The sequence below is a fragment of the Choloepus didactylus genome, chromosome 11 (assembly GCF_015220235.1).
Source record: "Choloepus didactylus isolate mChoDid1 chromosome 11, mChoDid1.pri, whole genome shotgun sequence".
Taxonomy (NCBI): Eukaryota; Metazoa; Chordata; class Mammalia; order Pilosa; family Megalonychidae; genus Choloepus; species Choloepus didactylus.
The window spans coordinates 73,790,709-73,807,322 of NC_051317.1; the positions used below are offsets into that span (position 1 = coordinate 73,790,709).

Sequence of the window (16,614 nt, forward strand, 5' to 3'; positions counted from 1 at the left end):
GGATTACTGAGTGATATAGTGGTAGATATTATGTAATGTGCCTGATACCAAACTTAGGCCCTCTAAAAATACTCATTTCCTCCTCTTTCTTCCTGCTCTTTTCGCCTCCTTCTGAAATAATAAATTAACATGAATAATCTTATCTCTAGGAGCACTTTCTGTACCTCATCTTATAATTGGAGTTATGATTTCTTGCCTGGGTATGAGACCAGCCAGTTGTTCTCTTAGTTCTTGTAAATTAGGGCTCTCTATCACGAACCAGCTTGGTGACCTTGACAATGCCCTTGATTTCAGAACTTCAGTTTCTTCCTAAGTGAATTGAAGAGGCTGGTTCTACCACTGTCTCCAAATGTTAATCCATGGGGTCAGCTGCATCAAAGTCACCTGGGAACTTGTATAAATTTACAGATTCCTTGAACCCTTCTCCAGAACTACTAACACTTAGTCCTTGAGTTGGGTTTGCTACTTTATCTCTTAACCATTTCTTGTAGTAATTCTGATAACGAAAGTTGAGAGAACCTCTTACAAAATGAGAACCCTAAAGTCCTTTGCGTTCTAAAATTCAAATAATTGTTCTTCTCTGTTTCTTTCTCCAATCAACATTTACCTACATTTTGATGATTATTCATGGATTTTCAGAATAAAATAATGAAATATGAAGAAATAAAAAGAACACTGCTTATCCAATCTGTTCAAATGGAATGAAATTTAGAGAACTGATCAGGCAGAGCTAATTTCACTTTGTTGTAACTTGAGATTTTAAATTCCTTTTCACATTTGACTCCCACTAAGTGTGCCATGTAACATAAGCCATTTATAAGGTATAATAGCTCATTTTCATACATTTATATAGATACATACTTTAGTGTTCCTCCCTTATATTTTAAAGTGATCTTTGACAGAATTTGAGATATAATACCATGAAAAACAAAAGCTTTTTTATGAGTAATAGGAGTATGAAAAACAGCCCTACTTAAGCAAATTGTACTTTTAGACTGACTGTATGTATTTTCCTCACTCATTTTTGTAACAATCTCTGTTTTTAGAGTTTGCATGTAATGTTGCAAACACAAATCTAATTTTCATTAAAAGGGTTGTTCTGGTAGGTATATAGGTACAATAAAATGTTATTGACTAATCCTAGAATTAGTCATGTAAAGTTAAATATCTGAATCCTTGTGCTGCGATACATTCCTTAAGTCTAGAGAGAGAATTGAGGGTTCAATTTGTTTTAAATATGAAATGATACATTTGTGGAAGTGAGACATTGCAATGACTTTGTGAATCTTTTGAGATAATAATATTAACAAGTAAGGTGCTCAATGGAGATTCATTGAATAAACATTGTAAGATGTCCTAAGTCAATGGCAGTGGTGTTTGGAAATTATTTCTCAGATAGAAATCCTAAGATTTGGGAACTGAATGTGAAGGCAGTAGCCAAGGACTTCATGGTCCTAAGTGTCAGGTAGTATCAAAAGTTGAGGTGTTGTTCAGGGGCAGTAACTAGATAACAGGAATAAAGAAGGAAAAACGGATTTAAAGAGGAAGATTCTTTTGCGACAGTGAAGCTCAGAAGATTGTTGGTTTTGTGAAAGTAGATATCTTTTATAATCTTCCTTTCCATTTTATTCCTGTGGCCTTGCATATAGCATATATAAAATAGAATTAATTTAAATTAAATTGAAAATAATAAAACAAAAATAAAAATATTGTTGAATAAATGAAAGAATGACAGAATTATCATCCAGGTTGAGATGTGAAGGGGGTAATTGGGAATATGCATCAATAGTCCAGGATCAGTGGGTAGGTAAAGTTGGAACCATGGGAGGAGATGAAATGGCCCAATTTGAATACACAGAGGAAGAAGAGAGCCTAAGCTGGTCATCAAATTTGATAGATATTGAGCCGAAAATAAACTTAATAATCAGCCCCAAGATGTGTAAGGTTAGAACTGGAAAGGGATCATACATTGTTAGTAATGTTGCCCCACCTGATTTCCAAATTCACACATGCCCACACGCATGCACATACATACTTATATTTTACAACTGAGCAAACAAGTCTGGATGTGTTAAGTGTCTCACCAAGTACTACTGGTGGCTGGCTCAAATCTTCAACTCTCTATTCAGAAATCTAGCATGATTATCAAAACAGAATAACTGTTTCCAATGGTTATTTACATCACTGTGTATGTCACTGCTTACACTTATATTGTCAAATGTTACCATGTGTTTATTCAAGGCCTTTAAAAAATTCTCTCACTACCGACTTTCAGTAACAGAAAATGGGGTAAATGCAGCAAGTGGGCATGAAATATGTACTTTTTATATTTTAGCATTTTCAGAGAGTTATTGTTTGGGGGCTATTAATTTCTTACCTTTCACTAAATTAAGGTTTGGATTAACATCATAAAAAGATGGCATTCATGTGTACGCAAATAAGTCTTCTCTGTGAATATTAATATCTCTCTTCTTAGGCATCACCTATATAAATATAAATATTAATGATGTGAATATTAGATTCAAATTTTTTTTATTAATATCACTGAATACTTGGGCTTCAGAAAAAATTATAACATATGAATAATGTGAGGTGTCCTTAGGTAAAAATTACAAAAATATGTAAGGAAATATGGCAAGTTATTGTATTCCATTAGATTGTAAAATGGGAGTCATTCAGGTCTTTCCAAATAGATGGCATTAATAACAAACCAAGTGTGATTAAAGAATATTATTTTCTTTGGAAATCTTAAAAAAAAAAACAGGACTGTCTCAGCACTAAGTAAAATCTCTGTGACTTGAACGTCTGAACACATCACAATTTAATACTGATATTTTTCATGAAAAGTAGGATGTCCTTGAAAGGATTTCATAAAATGACCCTGTGATCTTGTCCAGGACTTTGATAAATAACATTGTTCTCTTTCCTAATATTTTTAATATAGGGATTTCTCTGCTTTAATCAGATATCCTTATTCTGTAACATGAGAGGTTAAATTAAAAAAAACAACATGGCTTAATCAGATGCTTAGGTCATTGGCAATAGAGATACAGGTTAGCATGTATATTTCATACTTCTTTCAATAAGTAACTTTATAAATAGTATTGAATAATCAGAGGATATTCTTAAATATAATAGCTTTAAAATGTAATAAATTCCATAGTTTCTTCTTCCAGCTTTGCAGTGTGAAGGAATATATATGGAGGAGTCAGAGTGGGAAGAGGTACTTTCCTCTCTTCCCTCCCAGGTGCCCTGGAAGGTTATAATGCTTAAGAAAATAACTGCTGTTGGTTGCCTGCAATTGATATATTTCATGCTTAGGGAGATGAGTGGTTGGTGGGGGAGGAGAGGAAGGACTATTGTAAACCAAAATAGTTTGGGCCACATTCTGGGAGCATCCTCTGATTACCAGGGGGAGGAGTTTTGATTTCTCACTTTACAGCTTCTGTAGAAGGAAACATAAAGCAATCTCCACCAGCTTGATCTCTGGATTAGGGAATTAGATTTAGTAATTTAACACATTGTGGTTTTTAAGTTTTTATGTATGAAAATATGCAAAATTAGGATAACCTTACACTGTTCAGGAGGTAAAGTCCATTTTGGCACCTGAATTCTAATCTTCTGGTTAACAGGATCATTTATGGCAATACAAACGTCATCATATTATATGCGCATAAACCCTTCTCAAAGTTACTTCTGCTTGATTTAAAGAAGCGTTCATGAGCTATTTTGATATAGGCTTTACTAATGTGGAAGAAAACTGAGCAACGATTTGTCAGTATAAGATTCTGTGGTTACTTTTCTTCTGAAGGTATTTTATTTTAAATCGGATATCAAATGATCTGGTTATTAAAAAGTTTAAATTCTATCAAATTACAACATTGAATAAAATATTCACTTCCAAGGGAACCTTTCTCTTAGCAACTGAGATAAAATAACCTGTTGTTTAGATTGGAAAACATCTTTGTAATACAAAGAGATTCCATAAGAGAAAAATAAGATAAATGTATTTAAAAAGAGTGGTATCTGCCCTTGGTTTAGTTACTTTATTTCCTAATTTACAGCAATAAGAATTTTTTTAAAAAAATTAATTGTTCTCCTTGAAATCAGAAACAGGAGAAAAATGAATACTACCATCACTAATATCCAACATTGTTCTGGAAGTGATACTCAACACAATTTGACAAGAGAAATGCAGAAGAGCTATACAAATTGGAGAAGAGGAAACAAACACTGTACTATTTTCTGATGATGGTACTTAAAAAAACAAAGAAAATTGAAAGAAAAAAGTGAGAAACTATATGATAGTACAATAAAGTTACAAATTTAAAGAAAAATAACCAATTAGAAAATGAAGTATTGGGTTCAAGGCTAATGAAAAGATAAAATACCTAGAAGTAAAATTAATGTGTAATGTTCATGACCTATGAAAACAAACAAAAAAAATCAGCATAATTTATTAGCTAAAATCACAGAGTCTGAAATCAGGATACACTTTGTGAGACATAGCTCTAGTCTTTTTGGGAGTGTTGCTTAGAACAAGTAACTTATTTCAGTTTCTTTCTCAAATATAAAATGAGAAAAATACTTTCATTTATTTCATAGAGCTGCTTTGAAAAATTCAATCATAGAATGAAAATGAAATTTTACTCTTGATTTTCCCCCCAAGACTGTTTCTCTAGCAAGATTACACCTGAGACTCACATCAAAAATAACCCTGAGTCATTTCTGACTCTTTTTTTTTCTCTTATACCCTTCAGTCAAACCACTAGTAAGTTCTCCAACACACCAGCTTTTTTTACATTGGTCCATAACAAACCAATCTTCTTCATCTCCAGCTTCCTCACTTGTGCTCTTACAGACTATAAGGCAGTTGTGAATAACACATCATGCCCCATCTCTGCTCAAAACACTCTCTTGTAGGATTTCCAGATAAAATACAGGATGCCTAGTTAAATCTGAATTTCAGACCAACATCAAACAATTTTTAGTAGAAGTAGGTCCCATGCAATATTTGGGGCATACTTTTAATTTTTTAAAAAATTGTTTTTTATCAGCAATTCAAATTTCACTGGGAATTCTGGATTGATTTATTTTCACCCTAAATTTGGCAACCCTACTCTCATGGTTTCCCATTATACATGGAAAAAAAAACCCATAGACTTACTGTGGCCTACAAAGACCCATATGGTTCTTTATTTCCTAAGTACCTTTCCAATCTATTGTCTCACCCTCCTGCCACCCACACTTCCTTACAGTCCCTTGCCTCATGCTTGCTGCTGCATCAAAGCTTTGAACTCTTTGTTTCTTCTGCCTGGAACACTCTTGCTCCTGATATCTGCATGACTTTTGCCCTAAAATTTATGGAAGATTCTGCTTAAATGCGACATCCTCCTCAGAGAAGCATTCTTTCCATAGCCTGCCTAAAAATCACCCCAATTTGTATATATCTTTCTTTTCCTACTCTGTTTTATTTTTTCATAGCATTTAACATCACACGTATTGTTATTTAATTTTTTTGATGTAACAATGAACATTAGCTCCATGAAGTAAAGAACTTTCCTTCTTTTGTTCATCACTGCATTTTCAGCACCTGGAACAGTGACCCAAACATAGACACCAAGATAAAAACCACAAGAAAAGTAACATTTATTATCTACATTGTGCCAGGCATTGCTCTAAATGTGTTTCATTAATCAACTCACAATTTACAACAACCCTATGAGTTAGATACTGTTATTTTCTCTATCATAAGTAGAATGTAGGAAACTAAGGCAGAGAAAAGTTATAAGGTCTTCCAAGACATTTTGTGGAGCTGGGATTTGAACCCAGGCTGCAGGGCTCCTCTGCACAAGATCTTAGTCATTATTCTGAGCCTTCTCTATTATATGTCAATATGTGTTAAATGAATGCCCTAACAAATGAATAAATGAATAAAAGATCAGCATGCCTCGAATACAGAGAGTGCTCAAAATATGTTAGCTAAATCTCGTCATGACAGTTATAATTATAAAATCACTGTAATCAATACAAATGTCCACCAATCAGAGTCACTCAATGCAACACCAATCATTAAAGTATTAAATACCAATACTTTAAAGAGAAAAAAGATTTACAGATATAGACTCTGATATGAACAGACCAGAAATTTAAAATATCAGGCACAGAATCATGTGTAATCCATGCTGTCATTTATGCAAAAAGGAAAAAAAATATTGCATATGTGGATAATTGTTTTTTGAATATGCATAGCATAGTGAGAAAGAACAATAAGAGTGTCTGCCTACAGTCAGCAAGACTATGGCTCTTGAGTACAGAACTTTTGTAGAATTTGAAATAAAAGAATTGAGAAATATAAATTACTTTTTAATATAAAAATGAAATATAATTATAAAATATATGTCTACATATGTACATATTTTATAGCACGGCATACATGCTTTACACATATGCATGCACATATACACAAAATAAGAAACCTATGGAAAACAAATCAAAATATTAATAGCAGACTTCTCTAGTAGTATATTTTTAAATTTCCTTTTGTTTTTCTGGTGTTCCTAATATTTGTCAACATATATTACCATTAGAGTCAGAAAGAAATAGCTTTAGGCATAAATGACATAGAAAGTTAATCAAATTTCATTTTTTTTTAAAGCTCTCAGTAAGTTTTTAAAAGACCTGAGTACATAAATTATTCCAAAGTTCAGTTTTCCTATTCCCCTATGGCTGTCAGAAAAAATTATACCAAGACAAATTGCAATAGTGTCCTCTCTAAACTTGTGAAAAAATAAAAAAAGAAAAACACAAACCAGGCCAACTTAATTTGATTATAAACTGAGAATAAGATGTAAAAATCAATAATATATGAAGTGCATAGTTTAGCACCTGGCACATCATTAAACTCAATAACTTTTAATTCTCTTCTCCCTCTCTTCCATGATCATTTCTGTGGGGACAGAAAGAGCAATAGGCTCCGGTGTCTCTGGAGATGCTGGAGACTTGGTGCCATGGGGATGGATTCTGCATGCTTTGGCCTTTTACTGACTGTATGAAATAGAGAAATAAAGTGACCATCTAGTAAGTTGAATTCCTACAATCCTACTTTCATCTTAATTCTTGCAAAACAAGGGCAATGAATATGAACACTTTTATAGCATATGAAAATAAGTTAAAATTAAATCTCACACTGGAAAAACACTTAAAAGGATGGAATTTTATATTTCCTAGAGTGGAAGCCAGTGTGTTTTCAAGCACATCTATTTATATCTATGGGTCTTTTTGGTATAGAATACCTTTCATCCAATACTCAAGGGATGTTTCACAAAGGGAGAAGTCCAGAAAAGCCTTCTTCCTAGGGTTGGCCTGGGGGTTATACCTAACTTTCCACAGTGTTAAAATAGCAGAGGCTTAGGGGAAATTCATGAAAATGCAGTCATGTTGAAATCAACCTCTTGCAGAATGCCTCCATAAACAGAGGACAGCTAAGGATAGGCTCTCTAAATGCTGACTGGCAGATTCTGAAACAATTTTTAAAATGCTCTAGAAATACTAAATTCCTGGAGCTAAAGGGTATGAATATATTTCTAAAAGTCTTAACTCTTCCAGAAAATTCTGGTGATTTTAATTTCAGGGTTTTGCTATTAACTATAACAACAACTATGACAAAAGCAAAAGGCCCAATTGCTGGATATATTTGGGCAGCAAAATGTTGCTGGCAGTGGAGAGAATGCATTTCTGTGGGCTATATAGGGAAAGCAGTGATTCGTGCCTTAGTTCTGTCTTGGTTGCTGTCAGCTGATATCTCTATACGATTTCATTAGATAATGTGTTTTGGAGTTGATAGCAGGGGAGGAGTGCATTAAGCCCTTTAAGGAAAGGAAGCACAGAAACACAAGGTTTGGATGTTATTGTGTCAAATACTTATATATTACACAAATGCATATTTTGAGGCAGAGCACATTATTTAGAAAGGACCAATTTTGCTTTGGAGAAGAAAAGCTTATAAATAACATTTGAAGATAAAAAATAACATCTCACCTTTTATCTATTATTGGGAAAACCTTGCATTTGGATGAACATGCTAGCTAGGATTTATGAAATATTTCTTCCATGAAGTGACCTACAGAAGTCATAAATTCCACAAATGTGTTTGCGTTCTGTCTGAACACCAAACATTCATTCAAGAATTAATATCATAGCCCAATCAGCACCCCATTAAAGTCAAAGGTCACTTCTATTTTACTGAGGGCACACTTTCAGGAAAAGGCAATTATGCTTCTGATTTTGAAGGAGGGTATATAATTTTACTAAAGAGATCATTTGAATTGCGTAGCAACAGAGATAATTGACAATTTAAGGTAATATAAATTATGCCTCAAGTTTTTTCACTACTTAGTTTTTCTTTATTTTAAAGTTCAATTATAGTTTTTGAAAATCTTGCTGCTCAAAGTTACTTTCCTCCAACATTGTGGGAGGAATATCTTCAGAGGAGAACCAATGAAATATCCCCTATTCACAAATTATACAACATGAGAAAGAGCAGAGCTTTCTACAAAGGGAAATTGGAGTGCTCCTCTTAACCTTTTTTATTTTTCTGAAACCAAATTGCCAGATCATGTAGCCCACTGAAACATAATTAGATCTCCAAGATTTGTAGCTATCCTACTTGTAAAATAGAACCTTATTTTTACTCCTTTAATGGTCATTCTGCATCATGAACTTATTAAATAATACAATTACTGAATTATTATATACAAAGTTTTCAGAGAGCAGTGCAGAAACTCAAAATATAAAGGGTAACTTATTACTCTTTCGAAGAGTTTAGAATACAAGAATTTAAATAACTAGTTTAAAGCAGAATCTAATGACTGGCATAAAGAAAGGCAACAAAAAAAGTGGTTAAGGGAGGGAAAAAAGAAGAAAAAATCACTTGTAATTAAGAGAATCAGGTAAAAGTGCATGAAGAAAAACATTTAAATTAGGTTTAAACTGCAGGTGGGAGATGGCTAGGGAAGGGGTTACAGATGATGCAATGACCAAAACAAGTATAAATGTGAGAGATTGGGAATAATAAAAAAAATGTTCTCTCTCTCTCTCTTTTGTTTTTGTTTGTTTGTTTTGTTTTGTTTTGGACCACAAAGTACACAAAGAGGAATAGAAAATATGTTTGGTTTTTACTTTAGTTTTAGCTTATAAATGATGTAATTAGGCTTTGCTCTAGGAAACTATCATACACATAGTATAAGACCTTTGTTAATTAGCCATGGGATGTGGGCTGCCTCAGGAAGGGGCCTGACCTTGGGCTAGGCTGCTCAGCAGCCAAGGGGACGATGACTCAAGGTTTCTGCTGACTACACCCACAGAGCTGGGAAGCAAATCTCCTACTGATGAGTAATCTGGGCAGTGTACCACTCATCCACTTCGCCATCCACTCTCTCTGCCTCTTGCATCATTTTTTCATATATGTTCTGGAATCTATTCCTCAAGGATTCCATTGGACCTTTCTCCCAGGGGAAAACCTAGAAGAGGAAGGTGAGTTCCTCCCCAACCTCTTGGTGCCAAAATTGATATTTGTCAGTTCCTATTACCACTGAAGGTCACACTCACCCTGAGCACTTCTGGCTGGTCTTGGCGATTTTGCTGGTAACATGAGAGACCCTCATCGCGAAAATGCTTGAGCCTCTGTCTGCACATCCTTCCCAGCAAAGGTTGCTGTACTTGTCTATTTACCATCAAAATTGGCCACAGTAATACAAGGAGATAAATGGCCTTAGCAATAACCATAGACCCCTTGTACAGAGGTGCTGGCAGATATGAGGAAATGTGAACTCAATCAGACAGTAATCCAAACAGCATACCAAACAGCTAAAAAGAAGGCCCCTCTCTGAACTTTGCTGATCTGCCACTTCATCTGGATTTGTATAAATATGATTGACATTAGTTTATTTTAAACAGGAGTCAAAACTGCTTTTATAAGCAGAAACCATTAAGTATGTTGCATCTAAATTCTAGCCTTATGCATGGTCACTGATGAAAACAAACATTACAGAAAACCACTCTATCTATATGGAAAATGCCCAGTGTTTTCCTAAGATCTAGAGAATATGGGAATATCATATGAATCCAAGTTAGGTAGTACTTTTTTTTCCTTCGTAAAAAGATCAAGTCATTATTCTGATCCTATTCCCGGCATACATGATATAAATGAAATGTAAATTTTTCTAGGCTACTATGCTGGTTTGGATATATTATGCCTCCCAGAAAAGCTATGTTCTTTAATGTAATCTTGTGGGGCCAGATTTATTAGTCTTTTGATTAGGGTGGGAACTTTTGATTGAGTGTTTCCATGGAGATGTGACTCACCCATGTAGGTGTGGACCCACGCATTCAGTATGGGTCTTGAACAGTTCACTGGAGTATTTAAGAGAGAAGCTAAGAGCCAACACAGACCCAGAAGCTTGAGGATGCTTGGAGATGCTTGGAGATGCAGACAGAAGGATATATGCTAAGCTAAGAATTGAAACCCAGTGTTTGCCCTGGAGAAGCTAACAGAGAGCTCCCCAGACACTTAAAAAGAAACCTCCTGGGAGACAGAAGCAAGGACACAGAGGAGCTGAGAGAGAAGAGCTAAGAAAGAAGCCCAGAGACATTTTGGAGAAAGCCATTTTGAAATACAACCCAGGAGCAAAGGACCAGCAGACAGCAGCCACGTGCCTTCCCAGCTGACAGAGGTGTTCCAGACACCATGAGCTGTTCTTCAGTGAAGGCATCCTCTTGTTGATGCCTTAGTTTGGACTCTTTTATGGCCTTAGAACTGTGACTTTGTAACTTAATAAATCCCCTTTATAAAAGACAATCCATTTCTAGTATTTTGCAAAATGGCAACATTAGGAAACTGGAGCAGCTACATTTAAGAAATTACTCTGATTAGCTATTTATAAAGTGATGTTTTAATGCAATGAAATTACAGAATTGATGAAAATTATCATATCAATATAAGAATTATAATTGAACCTGTACTAACAAATTGTCTTCATTTAGTATCAATTTCCATATGCTTCAAGAAAAAAAAAAAAAACAGCAAGAACAAGCATTTGTAGTTATAAAAGAATAAGCCTTAATGTCAAAAGTCTACATATTTATATTTATATGGATCCAAGTTGTTCTAGTTTGCTAATGCTGCAGAATGCAAAACACCAGAGATGGATAGGCTTTTATAAAATGGGGGTTTATTTCGCTACACAGTTACAGTCTTAAGGCCACAAAGCGTCCTAGGTTAACACCTCAGCAATCGGGTACCTTCACCAGAGGATGGCCAATGGCGTCCGGAAAACCTCTGTTAGCTAGCAAGGCAGCTGAAGTCTGCTCCAAAGCTCCGGCCTCAAAACAGCTTTCTCCCAGGACGTTCCTCTCTAGCAAGCTTGCTCCTCTTCAAAACATTACTCCCAGCTGCATTCCATTCAGTCTCTTTGAGTCAGCATGTTTTGTATGGCTCCACTGATCAAGGCCCACCCTAAATGGGTGGGGCCATGCCTCCATGGAACTATCCCATCAGTTATCATCTACAGTTGGGTGGGGTGCATCTCCATGCAAACAACCTAATCCAAACATTCCAACTTAATCCCCACTATTATGTCTGCCCCACAAGATTGCATCAAAGAACATGGCTTTTTCTGGGGGACATAATACATTCAGACCGGCACACAAGTATATATATATATATATATATATATATATATATATATATATATATCCATAAACTCTGGTAGTTCTGGTAGTTCTGTTCTGGTAAATCACTCACGGCAGGCATTGAGAGATAATACCGGAAAAAAGCATAGGCTATTTTATTGATGAATTTTGTTTGAAAGCTTTCTCTGCTACTTTATAGTTACTTTTGAAAGTCATTTTCGTTCCCTCTGCCTGTTTTCTCTTCTGTGCAATGATGGTTGAGAAGAACAAATGCAACAGTGTATATGAAGGACCCTGACATTGCTTGTCGCAGAGCTGTTTCTCCTCTCATTAAAAATGCAACAAGCGTGGCTTATTTCTGACAAACTGGCAGTTTTTTCTTTCAATGTCAGGGGTTCCACTACAGTAAAATATGATCAACACCAATAGGAATTAAAGAGTAAAATGAGCATCAGGTGGAAAGAAGCCTTAAAGCACTAGAAAGAACAGATCCGAAAATAAATGGAGCAGAAATAGGTCAGTTTAGGTTTTCGCTTTCAAAATATTATTTACTGAGTTTATCAAGTTATGTGATGTTATTTGTTTTTATGTATTTTTTTAGGTTGTGGTTGTCCATTTTTGTTTGTTTTTGTTTTTTTCTTCACAGAGCTCAGGTACTGAAGCATTTTTCAGGGCCATAGGACTTGGTTTGACTGGGAGTCAGCTTATTATCTTAAAGTTTGCAAAGAGAGAATAAAGCTACACCTAATTTAGCAACCCTGCAATTCCTTCTCCCTCCCTCTTTGGCCTCAGCTACCTTCTCCTTTTTCATCCCACTTCTGACCCCCAGAGATCTTGACAGCTGCACCAGAGTAGAAAAACAACTCCTATTTTGTTTCTTTTAGTGGGGCACAGGCATTCACCTATTACTTCTCTTCTTCACTATGACTCCTTTGTGGGCAGCAGGACGTTGTTAAATTTAAGATTCCACTGGACATTTCAGGATGCTGTACCTAGTCTGTCATGGATGAAAGGAGAGAGCAATTGAGATTAGTTTTTTCTTTTTAAATTCAGTTTTATTGAGATACATTTACATACCATAAAATCATCCATGGTGTAAATCAACTGTTCGCAGTGCCATCATATAGTTGTGCATTCATCACCCCAATCAATTTTTGAAAATTTCCTTACACCAGAAAGAATCAAAATGAAAGTAAAAAAGAACAGCCAAATCATGCCTCCCCATCCTACCCTATTTTTCATTTAGAGTATGAGCCACAAGGTTTTCATAATCACATGTCACCCCATGTAAGCTACATAGTGATACAATCATCTTCAAAATCGTGGCTACTGGGCTGAAGTTTGATAGTTTCAGGTATTTACTTCTAGCTATTCCAATACACTAAAACCTAAAAAAAGATATCTATGCAGTACATAAGAATGCCTTCCAGAGTAACCTCTCACCTCTTTGAAATCTCTCAGCCACTGAAACTTCATTTCATTTCGCATCCTGCTTTTGGTCAAGAAGATTTTCTCAATCTCATGATGCCAGGTCCAGGTTCATCCCTGGGAGTCATATCCTGCGTTGCCAGGGAGATTTACACCCCTGGGTGTCAGGTCCCATCTAGGGCAAAGGGCAATGAATTCACCTGTTGACTTAGCTAGAGAGAGAGGGCCACATCTGAGCAACAAAGAGGTACTCTGAGGGAGTAAATAGTACGATAGTAAATAGGCTTAGCCTCTCCATTGCAGTAACAAGCTTCATAAGGGAAGCCCCAAGATTGAGGGCTTGGTATACCAAATTGTCAGTCCTCAATGTTTGTGAGAATATCAGTAATAACCCAGATGGGGACATCCAACATTTCTGCATTTTCCCCCAGCTTCTCAATGGAGCCCTGCATATATATTTTTATTCTCTGCCCAAATTACTTTGGGATGTATTGCTATTTCACACTAATCTGTACAAATCTACCAGATTTCACTTCCTATTCAAAGTTCCATGTAATTATGGTATTTGAATAAACTGACCACACAAGTTAAATTATTTAGTGTGCTGTAGGAGATATATATCCTGCACCAAATAAACATCTCTTCCCTTGGTCTCACACTGAAGTTGAAGTTTTAAAACACAGTCAGTATTGTCCTTTATCCTTTGGTGGCCTGATTTGCCTTAGTCCTAACCAGATCTGCTTCATTCATATCTCTAGTTGAAGTCTGGACTCTTTTCCAGCTTTTTTAACAGTTGCTGTATGTGCAAATAATGACATTCATAGCTGCTGAGCTGAGATTATTTTTGTTTTGTTTTTACATTTGATTAGAAGGATGATATCTGCATTGATTCAATGATGGATATTTTTTGATGGATATTTTTTAATGTTATATATCTCTTTAATTTGTCAGTACGATAAAGTGGAAAGAACCATAGCCTCACAAGCAGAAGACATAGTTTCTGGTCCCCAATATGCCATTAAGTTATTATGACTTCACAAAAATACCACTTAAGTTCCCTGAGTTCGGGCCTTGTTGGGTGTGCTGGGGAGCAGGCAGTAGAGGATGTGTCTCTGGAAGCTGCTGGGTCCCCAAGACACAGTGGCAGGATAGAAACCTGAGATAACCACTGGACCACAGTCCATTGGGACCTAAATCAGTGATTAGGAAACTCCATTTGGAAGAAAAAGATGTACTTCAAAATAGGGCATTTTGAGGGAGGAACTATATCATGGCATGAAAATACAAAGTTTAATAATGGATGATCCTTGCTCATTTGTATTTGGAGAATTATAGCATAAAAAATTATAGATGAGAAGCCACAAGGAAATCCAACAAAGGGATTTAATCCAAGTGTTATATGCACACTAGAATGCACCCATCCAGGAATAGAGTGGTGAAAATGATGAATTTAGGGACCGTGGTAATATGAATTACAACTTTTTTATACTCTAGGTAGTTCATACTATAAATCATTTCCATAAATATGACTTTACAGGATAACATTTTGAAAAGTAATTCCATTTTCAATTTCAACCATCATCATCAGTTCATATGGAGAAAAACTGAATAAAACCAATGAAGGAAATCTTTCAGTTGGCATTCCCAGCTTGTCAAACATTTCAGAATTCATACTAGGGAGCAACACAGTGAATGTTATGAATGTGGGAGAGCTTTCAGCAGGATGTCTCAACTAATTTGGCATCAGCAAACTCACTGAACAAAAACCATTCTGTTGCAATCAAGGTGGGAAATCTTTAAGCCACATCCTTAATTTTAATGTGCATCAAAGAAAGGATAATGGAGATGTGACAGAAAAGCCAACAACCAAGGATTACCAGCAGCCAGACCCAGAATACCACATTCTTAAGGGAGAAAGCATCACCTTGCTGACCCTCAATTGTGGACTTCTCCTAGCCTCAAAACCAAAGCCACATGAAGACAATGTCAGCCTGGAGCACTGAGTAACTGCAACTGCAAAGAATTGCAGAACACACTCCTCCTGACTGGGGTTAACGATGAAGAAGATGATGGAGACCTAAAGGATGGTGGAACAAGACAGTAAAAGCCTGGTCCCTACTTTCCTACTTGGAGAAAAGTTCACAGCTCCTTTTTGACAAGATGATGAAATCAACAAATCTCTAACAATAGCAAAATGGATTATAATGACTGCTGGTCCCACCCCATCAACACTTCCAGGTGAGAGCTCTGGGGTTCCCTCCACGCTCCCCAAGAAGTTATTAACAGCTAACAAGAACTAGCAGAATCATGTTTCGCAAAGCTCCAGAGAACAGTTAAAGGACTGCAGTAATAGAGTTAGCACTGAATCAAGAAAAAGACTACCTAAAAGTGATGAGGTTTTGTGGTGCCCTGGCTGGCCCTTCCCCAACCCCTCACCAGCTCAGTGTGAAGCCAGCCATACTCTTACTACTGATCCCTGGTCCTGGTTCCAACTGGAGCAGAGTAGCCCTCATACACATACTGGGAGCATGAATATTGGTCCTAGTCTAGTGGTGGCCCGAGGGACTCAGTGTACCAGAACTTGACCTGCATGTTGAAGGCAGCTCACAGAGCACTTCTATGGAACCCTGTGGGAAAGCAGCCAAGTGGCTTCCTGGCACAAACTATGGCTGGCTGTAGGATATAGAGTGCAGTGCCCAGGACCATTCCTAGGGAAGAAGGAGCATTCATATCCATGTAAATGGGGGGATTTCTAGGGTCATAGTCCATGCCCAAGACAACATACATGCCCACAAAAAACCAGGGAGGATGGTAAACTATAGCTCAGAGCTACATTCTAAACTCATTTTATGTATAAGCTCTGAGGAAGGACACTTACACTGGTCAATTTGCAAAGACTAGGAAAGATGTTTTCTTTTCTGTTGTCTTTCTTGGGTTAGCTCCTGGAATTCATGGAAAACACTGTCAGAACAATAGCTGGATACAAGTTTAAGGAACAGATGCCTCAGCATTGAAATTCCAGCAATAATACATTAAAATATCAGAGTATTGGGGTTTCAACAAAAGGTTACAGAACATAGAAGGAAAGAGAAAATGATGGCCCAGGCAAAGGATAAAATTAAAGCATTAGAAACCATCAATGAGCAGGATCAGACTTGGGCATTTCAAAGACTTAAAAAAATGGACCTAAAAATGCTCAAAGATCTAAAGGAAAACATGGACAAAGAACTAAAGGAATTCAGGAAAACAACAGATGAATATAAAGATAATATCAATAGAGAGATGGAAATTATGAAAAGGAACCAAACAGAGCTGAAGACCACAGTAGCAGTGATTTAAAATTCGCTAGATGGATCCAATAGCAGATTGGAACTGGCAGAAGAAAGAATGAGTGAACTTGAAGATAAGAAATTGAAATCATCCAAGCTGAAGGACAGAAAGAGGAAAGAATGAAGAAAACTGAATAGAGCCTAAGAGACCTGTGGTATACAATTA

At 36.2% G+C, this 16,614-nt stretch overlaps 1 pseudogene; it reads left to right on the forward strand.

The window, feature by feature from the left end:
- The first annotated feature begins 1,821 nt into the window (after positions 1-1,821).
- The window catches only part of LOC119506054, a 71,123-nt pseudogene continuing 56,330 nt past the window's right edge, over positions 1,822-16,614 (forward strand).